Source organism: Gossypium arboreum, chromosome 4, assembly GCF_025698485.1.
Source record: "Gossypium arboreum isolate Shixiya-1 chromosome 4, ASM2569848v2, whole genome shotgun sequence".
Taxonomy (NCBI): domain Eukaryota; kingdom Viridiplantae; phylum Streptophyta; class Magnoliopsida; order Malvales; family Malvaceae; genus Gossypium; species Gossypium arboreum.
In genome coordinates, this window is record NC_069073.1 from 35,217,059 (window position 1) to 35,226,754 (window position 9,696).

The following is a 9,696-nucleotide window of genomic DNA, read 5'->3' on the forward strand; positions in this document are numbered from 1 at the left end:
TACACCAACTTGACTTTTATATGCTCTGTTGTACATCTCTTTCAAATACATGTGCTCTCTCTCTCTCTCTTTTTTTTTACACGAGCACTTACTTTGTGTACTGCAATTCTCGAGCAATTGATACTTTTTTTCAACTCCCCCAAACTTATTTTCGAAGTACATTTTGAATATTACTGAGTCTAGTGTTTGGGACAATTTTAAGATCATTAAGCGAAAAGTAATGGCTAATTATTGTAAGGGTCGAAATAATATTAGGCCATATAGTCTCAAAATTGGGTTTCAAAGATAAAATTTTACCATGGTGGGCTTGAAAGGCTCAAACGGTCTAACAACAGTTGCCTAAATCATTTCCAATGTTCCATGCTTCCTAGGATTTCGCCTCAAGAAACTACTAAGTCAATTCTAAAGACTTAAACTTTCATGCATACCTAACTTTCCTAAAGACTAAAAATTTTATGGTACGAATTTGCATGCTCTATTAAAAATATATTCATGTCATTATTAAGCTAACATAATAATTTATTGAAATAATAGAACTTTATTCATACTTAAATTGAGCATACTTAACAAAATTCAAAGTTTTGAACAAAATATATCCTAATCATAATTAAAAGAAAAATTTTATTCTGAGTGGAAATAATTCAAATTTTCGGTCCCCCTAACCTAAAATGAACAATGTCCTCATTGTTTAAAGTGAATAGATACTATACACCAGGTAGGATTTTAGACAAGAGGAGGTGAGTCAATTTGACTACTTAAGTACCAAGCTCTTTCTAAATCCAATCCTAGACATGTATATATCTATTGCCACACTTATACTTTGTGACTTGTTCATATTTTATTAGTGATTTTCCTCTCTTTTTTATTATGTAAAAAAATATAAAAGATTCCTAATTAAACTTAATCCTAAAATGACCTAAGAACAAAAATAAAATAAAGTCAAGATCCCCCCTTTATTTATTTGCAGACCCTTTCAAATTTGACTCATCTTTTGCTCCATCACTATCGCCTTTGCATGAATCGCTTTGCTCCTTTTTTGATAATGGACTCCATGGTTCAAATATAAAATCTAGAAACTCAGGCACAAAAATAAACGGGTCATTGTATATTTTCTTAAAAGCACTTCTCATCGAGTCATCCCTTATTTTTTAGTATCTCCAGTAGGCTTGTTGCTGCCATTGCATATGTTGCATTAAGTCCATCAATTTTGACAGCTCATCTCGAAGGTCTGGGCTAGGCGGTTGAGCTCGAAACATCGAAGTTTCAGCATCAGGTTCAGCTTCTGGCTCCACTGGTTCTACCTTTTTAGGTACTTCGAATGATTTCATTGTGGGATCTTCTTCTTCATCAGGGTCCTCCGGTTCCTCACTTACTTCAATTCGTTGCTGTAGGACTGAGTCTCCAGCTACTCGGTAAAGGTCCCAATCCGTGATTGTGCCTTGGTTATACCCTGTCTTCCTTACATTTGCAAGAATTTTAGCTTTCAAGCATAGAATTGTTATTGTAAAGGGGAAATGAGCAGGGCCAAAGCGTTTAATGGCACAATTCCTATCTCTCTCAAGATGATCTTCCCCACATCAATGGTCTTACCAGTTAGGATTGAGTATAATAAGACCATTCACTCTAATGAGATTGTAGTCTCATGTGAGCTAGACATAAGGCTGAATCGGATGAAGTAAAACCATACCTTCGCGATTGGAGTCAAATATTCTCTTCGACAAGTGTGGATTCCTTGTTTTGACACAGCCCATGTAGAACGTAGAACTGTCAGTTCCTCGAGAATTTCTTGCAAATTTTCAGGCTTGATATTGTTTATCAATGTGGAATATTCATTGTTTTTGAAATTTGGTAATTCAAAGAACTCATTAATAGCATTTGAATTTATCGGTACCTTGATTCCGCGAACTGGAACTTCTGTCATGTCGCTAGAAATTAAATTTGCATAGAACTCACGAACTAGTTCCTCATCCACACTAGGTCTCTTTTCACAAAACAACTCCCAATTGAGGGTTTCAGCAACTTGACGAATACATGCCATAAAGTCTCGACAGTTGCTCTCCTTTAAAGTGAAGCCTTTTTGTGGATGCATCTGTTGATTTTTGAAGATACTTTCGTATCTCACTTTGGCGTCTTCACAGTGGAATTTGTTTTGTGTTTCATCAATTTGAGCGGAAGCACGAGTTCTCTTCTGAGACATGTTGAACCTGATCATAAGATGGAAAAATTAGTTTCTCAATAAAATTTAATAAAAATTATTAATAATTCAATTAATTGAAAATTTAATAAATAAAATTAAAATTAAAAATTAAGAGAGACTAGGTCTTACTACTTTTTTTGTAAAAATATAAGAACTCTAGAAATTAATAATAATAATGAAGAAAAAGATGAGAATTAAAAAGAAGAGTTGGAGGGTTTGTGGCTTAGGGTGGATGGAAGAGGAATGCCGCACAAGCAGCTAGGGTGTGCGGGCGTGGTGCGTTTGGGAGCAGTGATGCGCAGCAGGGCTGGAAGCAATCAGTACACTGGCATTTGGCAGCAGGTAGGACCTAGGAGTGCAGGATGGTGCGGAGGGCCGGTACCGCGCGTGGGGTGAAGGCCTGGCGCGAGCAGAGGCTGGGGTCGGTCAAGGCAACATGTGCGTTGGGTGCGCGGAATGTGCGTGCGATGGAGCCGACTGCTTGGTGCTGCTGTTGCTTGGGGTTTCAGCACTTTGGTATTTTGGTGCTTCGGGTTTTAAGTGTTAGATGAATGGGAAGATGGGTGGTATTTATAGGGGAGAAATATAAATTAGAGTAGAATTCTTAAAACAATTTAATTAATAAAAATTCTAAGTTCTAATCCTATATGAAGATAACAACAATTAATAATTAGATATAAGCATTTTAAATTATTAATTGCTATTTAATTTATTTTAAACAAAGATAAAATAAAATAAATCCTAAGTCTATGCTAAGTTGATAAAGATTAATATATAAGTTATAATAGATATAATTATATATTAAATATTATCATCTTATTATCTTTATTAAAAACTTATCGAATAAAATCCTAAAATTGATAATAATTAATATATATTATAACGGGTATAATTATATATTAATAATTATCATTTTTAAACTAAAAAACATTCTAGAAGCCTTTTGGAAATATTTATAAAAGAGGCATCTAGTTTTTTTTATTTACGAAAAGAGCAATCAAATTTTAAAAATACTTCGATTAAGTTCCTAGACTTAATGAAAATTTGAAATTGAGTCGCAATTTAAAACTCGGGTCAAAATTGACCTTTTTATTTGAAAAATCAAAAATTAAAATCCCTATTTAGAGAATATTTTTTAGGAAAATTATGTTAAAATCAATTCCCAAGAAAGATTGGAGGGGTCACAAGCGGTCCCACTTAAGTTCCAATCTCCTAGACAGAATTTATTTAAACATATTAATCCCGAAAATATGCTCTAAATCTTTTATTAAAACGGAGAATAAGAAAATTTTAAACATTCGATAAAATGAACGAAATTTCATTCCGTTCAATCTTATCTCCCCAATAGTGTTTCAGGCGTTGAGCAGTAACTTGAAAATTACCTCCCTTACCTTGGAGCTCGATAACTTCTTATGGATAGACGCGATGGATCATAAATGGACCGGACCAATGTGATTTTAACTTACCTGGAAAAATTTTTAGTCTGGAATTAAATAACAAAACTCTCTGACCTGCTTCAAATTCTTGAACTCGAATGTGCTTCTCATGCCATTTTTTAAGTCTCTCATTGAGTAATTTGGCATTTTCGTAGGAGAATAGCCAAAGTTCCTCTAGCTTATTGAGTTGGAGCATTCGTTTCTCTTTAGCAAGCTTAGGATCCAAGTTGAGTTGTCGAAGAGCCCAGTAAGCCTTGTGCTCTAACTCTAAGGGTAGATGACATGCTTTCCCAAAGACCAACCTGTAAGGTGACATCCTTAGAGGTGTCTTGTATGCTGTTCTGTAAGCCCATAAAGCATCATCCAACCTTTCGGACCAATCACGTCGGTTTGGGCAGACTACCTTCTCAAGTATGCCTTTGATTTCCTTATTTGCCAGTTCAGCTTGCCCATTTGTCTGCAGATGGTAAGCTGTTGCAACCTTGTGTTTCACTCTGTGCTTGTCTAATAACCATCTTAACCACCTGTTCACGGAGTGGGACCCTTCATCACTAGTGATAGCTCTTGGGGTTCCAAACCTTGTGAACACGTGTTTCTGCAAGAACTTAATTACAACCCTAGCATTGTTTGTCGGATAAGCTTCAGCTTCGACCCACTTGGACACATAGTCTACTGCTACCAATATATACTTGTGACCAAAAGACGGAGGGAAAGGTCCAAGAAAGTCAATACCCCATACATCGAACAATTCTACCTCAATGATGTTTGTTCGAGGCATCTCATTTCTGTTGGTGATATTTCCAACCCTTTGACATTGGTCACAACTCTTTACGTACGCGTATGCATCCTTGAATAGTGTTGGCCAAAAGAATCTAGCTTACAATACTTTGGCTGCTGTAAGAGTACCTCCGAAGTGTCCCCCACTCGGAGCTAAGTGAAAATGGTATAAAATCTTTTGTACTTCATCTTCTGCCACACATATCCTGATCATCTGATCTGCACATCTTTTAAACAAATATGGCTCTTCCCAGAAATAGTACTTAACATCATGAAGAAACTTTCTCCTTTGTTGATAAGTCTTACCAATTGGCATCAAACCACAAGCTAAATCGTTAGCAATATCAGCAAACCAAGGGGTATTATGGACATGACTTACCTTCAGTATGTGTTCATCTGGAAACGTTTCTTGAATTGGTATAATAGGAGAATTCCCTTCTTGAGGCTCCAATCTGGACAAGTGATCTGCTACTTGGTTTTCTACTTCCTTTCGATCTTGAATTTCTAGATCGAACTCTTGAAGCAGAAGCACCCACCGGATTAGTCTCAGCTTAGCATCTTTCTTGGCAAGTAAGTACTTGATTGCCGAGTGGTCCGTATAAACAGTTACTTTGGTACCTACAAGGTAAGATCGAAACTTGTCAAAAGCAAATACAATAGCAAGTAACTCTTTTTCTGTTACCGTATAGTTCAGTTGAGCTCATGTAAGAGTCCGACTTGCATAGTAGATGGGATGAAAAACTTTATTCCTTCGTTGGCCCATGCAGCTCCTATCGCGAAATCGCTTGCATCACACATTAATTCAAATGGTAGATCCCAGTCTGGTGTGACAATTATGGATGCTGTAACTAATCGACTCTTCAAATCCTTGAAAGCCTTTAAGCATTCATCATCGAACTTGAACGTCGTGTCCTTCTCCAATAATTTTCATAAAGGTTTAGCAATTTTGGAGAAGTCCTTGATAAATCTTCGATAAAACCCGACGTGACCCAAGAAGCTCCTAACACCCTTTACAGATGTTGGAGGTGGGAGTTTCTCGATAACATCTACCTTTGCTTTATCTACCTCGATTCCATGTCTCGTTATCCGATGCCCTAGAACAATCCCTTCTCGTACCATGAAATGGCACTTTTCCCAGTTAAGTACTAGGTTTGTTTCTTCGCATTGTCTTAGTTCCTTAGCTAGATTCGCTAAGCAATCATCATAAGTATCTCCGAACACTGAAAAGTCATCCATAAAACCTTCCAAGTACTTTTCAACCATGTTAGTAAAAATAGACATCATACATCTTTGAAATGTAGCAGGTGAATTACATAAACCAAATGGCATGCGTCTAAATGCAAATGTACCGTACGGGCAGGTGAACGTTGTCTTGTGCTGATCTTCTAGTGCTACTATAATCTGATTATATCCCGAGTATCCATCGAGAAAATAGTAATAGTCTCGCCCAGGATCTGGTCCAAGAACGGCAAAGGAAAATGATCTTTCCTGGTACCTTGTTCAGCTTCTGGTAATCGATGCAAATCCTCCATCCCGTAATTGTTCTAGTTGGTATCAACTCATTATTCTCGTTCTCTACGAATGTGATACCTCCCTTATTTGGCACGCACTGGACCGGACTTACCCATGAGCTGTCTGAGATGGGATAAATGATACCCGCATCTAACCACTTGATAATCTCCTTTTTCACCACGTCTTTCATGATGGGGTTTAGTCTCCGTTGTCCATCAATCGTCCCTTTTTTGCCATCTTCTAGGATAATCTTATGCATGCATAGAAATGGACTAATACCACGGATATCGGCTATGGTCCATCTGATAGCCTTCTTGAATTGTTTCAACACCAAGATGAGTTTCTCTTCTTGCTTAGTAGTTAATTCTGCTGAAACGATCACAGGCAAAGTAGAAGCGTTACCTAAATAAACATATTTCAAAAGTGAGGGTAGTACCTTCAGTTCTAACTTAGGTGGCTCCTCGATTGACGCTTTTGGTTGGGCATACTCCCTTTTCTCTAACTCCAAAGATTCAAAGCGGGATTGCGGATTAAACCTCCTTTGATTAGCTTCTAACAAAGCTAAATATTCATCCTCATCTTCATCATTTGGAGGATCTGATGTCAGAATTTGTTCCAATGGATCTTCAACATAGTTGAGCTCCTTTTCCACTATTAAATCCTCTAAATCGGATACTGCAGAACAATCATCAATTGTGTCAGGAAATCGCATAGACTTAAAAACATTAAATGTTACCTGATCATCCAGAACACGCATCGTAAGCTCGCCCTTATGCACATCTATAAGGGTCCTTCCGGTTGCTAAGAACAGTTTTCTTAGGATAATCGACACTTCTTTTTCTGCTTTAAAGTTTAGGATAACAAAATCAGCAGGAAAGATAAATTTATCTACACGTACCAATACGTACTTGATTTTTCCTTCTAGATATGCTAAGGATCGATTTGCTAGTTGAAGTGTAACCGTAGTAGGTTTAACTTCACCTATCCCCAAGTTTCTAAATATTGACATAGGCATCAAGTTAATATTCGCACCTAAGTCACATAACGCCTTACCACAATATGTTGCTCCAATGTTGCAAGGTATGGTAAAATATCCAGGATCCTTCAGCTTTGGGGGTAGTTTGTCTTGAAGATATGCGCTGCATTCCTTCGTCAAAGTTACCGTCTCAAATTCTCCAAGTCTTCCTTTTTTGGACAGAATATCCTTCATAAACTTGACATAATTGTGCATTTGTTCAAGTGCTTCAACCAATGGGATGTTGATATGAAGTTGCTTTAGTACGTTTAGGAATTTCTTGAATTGGATTTCCTGCTTCTGCTTCTGAAGTCTTTGAGGCAGGGTGGTGGAGGTTTCTTTGCTAGATCTGGTTGATTCATTATCTGCGGTAATTCTGCATCTAGTGGAGTCATTAGTTGATCAGAATTAGCTGGTTCTGGAATTACCTTGTCGGGTTTTGCAGATTCTGGTTCTTGTGTAACTGGAGTTTCAACACTCGGTTGAACTTCTTCTGAGTCTTGAGCATCAGCTGGCTCTTTTTCAGCTTCTATAGTGTTGGGCTCTACAGTCTTTCCGCTCCTCAATGTCAACGGTTTACAATGTTCTTTCCCCAGATTTCTTGGATTCTCCGTATCACTAGGTAAAGCACCTTGTGGTCGGTTCCTGAGTTTAATAGCAAGTTGGCCCATTTGGTTTTCTAGATTCTTCAATGTAGCTGCTTGATTTTGAATTAAGGCATCATTCTTCGCCATGTATGCCTTCAATAAACTCTCTAAGCTATTGGATGATTCAGCCTGAGCTGGTTTCTGAACTTGTTGGGAAAAACTAGGTGGCTGAGTTGGTCTAGGTTGGGCGTAGTTGTTACTGGTTCCAGCCCCTTGGTTACTCCAAGAAAAATTCGGATGGTTTCACCACGATGGGTTATAGAAGTTGGACTGCAGTCCTTGCCTTCCTCGATTTTGGTTCTGGTTACCCATGTAATATACGAATTCGGGGTTTGATGGGCATTATTCGAACAAATGTCCTTCCCCACAATAAACACAGGCTATACTCTCAAATTGGTGAGGTGGTTGGGCTGCAAAACTATTAGACCCATTAGTGGTAAGATTCTTAAGCAATGAGGAAATTGAAGATACCTGAGATGCAAGTGAAGTGAGAGCGTCCACTTTATGTATTCCAGTGACTCGTCTTCCTGACGCGGCTCGATTGGTCGGCCATTGATAATTGTTACTGGTGATCCTCTCGATGATTTCGTAAGCCTCATTATAAGACTTAGAAAGGGGAGCACCGTTAGCAGAAGCATCCACTACCGTCCTCGTGTGAGCATTGAGACCATTATAAAATGTCTCAAGTTGGATGCAATGTGGGATTCTGTGGTGAGGGGATTTCCGTAATAGCTCTTTGTATCGTTCCCATGCCTCATACAAGGATTCATCATCCATTTGTTGGAAAGCAGTGATCTCGTTCCTCAACTTAGCATTCTTACTAGGCAGGAAATACTTCATGAGAAATCTTTCGGCCAACTCTTGCCATGTAGAAATTGAGTTTGGTGGCAATGAATTCAACCAGGCTCGAGCTCTGTCCCTTAGTGAGTACGGGAACAACTTCAATCATAATGAATCTCCGGAAACTCCAGCTAATTTAAAAGAGTCGCTCACCTCCATAAATAGTCTTAAATGAAGATGAGGATCTTCGGTAGGCATTCCACCGAATTGGCCCTTGTTTGAAGCATCCGAACATGGTAGCTTCATTTCAATTGTTGTGCTCGGATTTGTGTCTCCTAATGCCCGGATTAAGATCGTTAAATACTGGCACAACATATTGTCTTAAGGCTCTATCCCTATCGCCAGCAATAAGGATAGGATTTTGAGCAAGGTTTGCTCCATTTCCTTGATTCATATTCTCAAAATTCATTCCTTCAGTCCTTCTCTGATTCACTTGTCTTCTTTGCTGTCGAAACGTTCGTTCTACTCAGGGTCTACAGGGAGTAAGTCAATAATCTGGTCAATACTCATAAACACCTGAAATTATCAAAGAAAAATTAATTAAGTTAAAAATTAAATAGAAAAATAAACCAAAATTTATGACTAACAAATTCACAAATAATGACTTTTTTTTAAAACAGTCCCCGGCAACGGCGCCAAAAACTTAGAACGACAGAAAAATGTGCAAGTGTACACAATCGCAACAAGTAATAAAGTGACAAATAAATGTCGAGTTATCGTACCCACAAGGACTGTAAAAATAATTATTTATGAAAGTATTTGTAAAACACTTTGGCGAGGTAAAAATAATTTGATTTTAAAAGATGGTCAAAAACTATTTAAAAACTAAGTAAATAATTAAAATAAAACAAAAGAGTTCTGGTGCACAATTTCAAATAAGATTTAATCAATGTAACATACTTGTGTTGGATTAATTATATTTCTTTAACTTAGAATTATTAAACTCATGTTTACATTGTTGTGAATAAATTCACAGTAACCCGGTAATTTTCTAACTTATGAACAAATTTATAAACAAAAATCCATCCATCTCTTGACATATCCCTATGTCAATTCAACTGACTAAACAGATTCTAGTAAATAAACATGTTATTGCACATACATACTCATTAAATTGAACCAATCTCTTGCATATCCCTATGTGAAGCATATAAAAGACTATGTGAAGCAACAGGGCATCCCTACCTTGAAACAATTTAATCACAATAATCTTGCAAGTTATGCAAGGCAATAATATCGCCAGATACATTGCTAATTTAACCTTTAGCTTCC

General features: G+C 37.4%; 1 non-coding gene and 1 pseudogene across 1 annotated transcript; one reads left to right on the forward strand and one right to left on the reverse strand.

Annotated features, from left to right (window-relative positions):
• Positions 1-641: 641 nt before the first annotated feature.
• Positions 642-7,671, reverse strand: LOC108459097 (uncharacterized; annotated as a pseudogene).
• Positions 7,672-8,287: 616 nt separating this feature from the next.
• LOC128292233 (small nucleolar RNA R71) lies at positions 8,288-8,394 on the forward strand. The gene has a single exon (XR_008282217.1). It is a non-coding gene; the product is annotated as a small nucleolar RNA R71 (small nucleolar RNA).
• Positions 8,395-9,696: the final 1,302 nt, after the last annotated feature.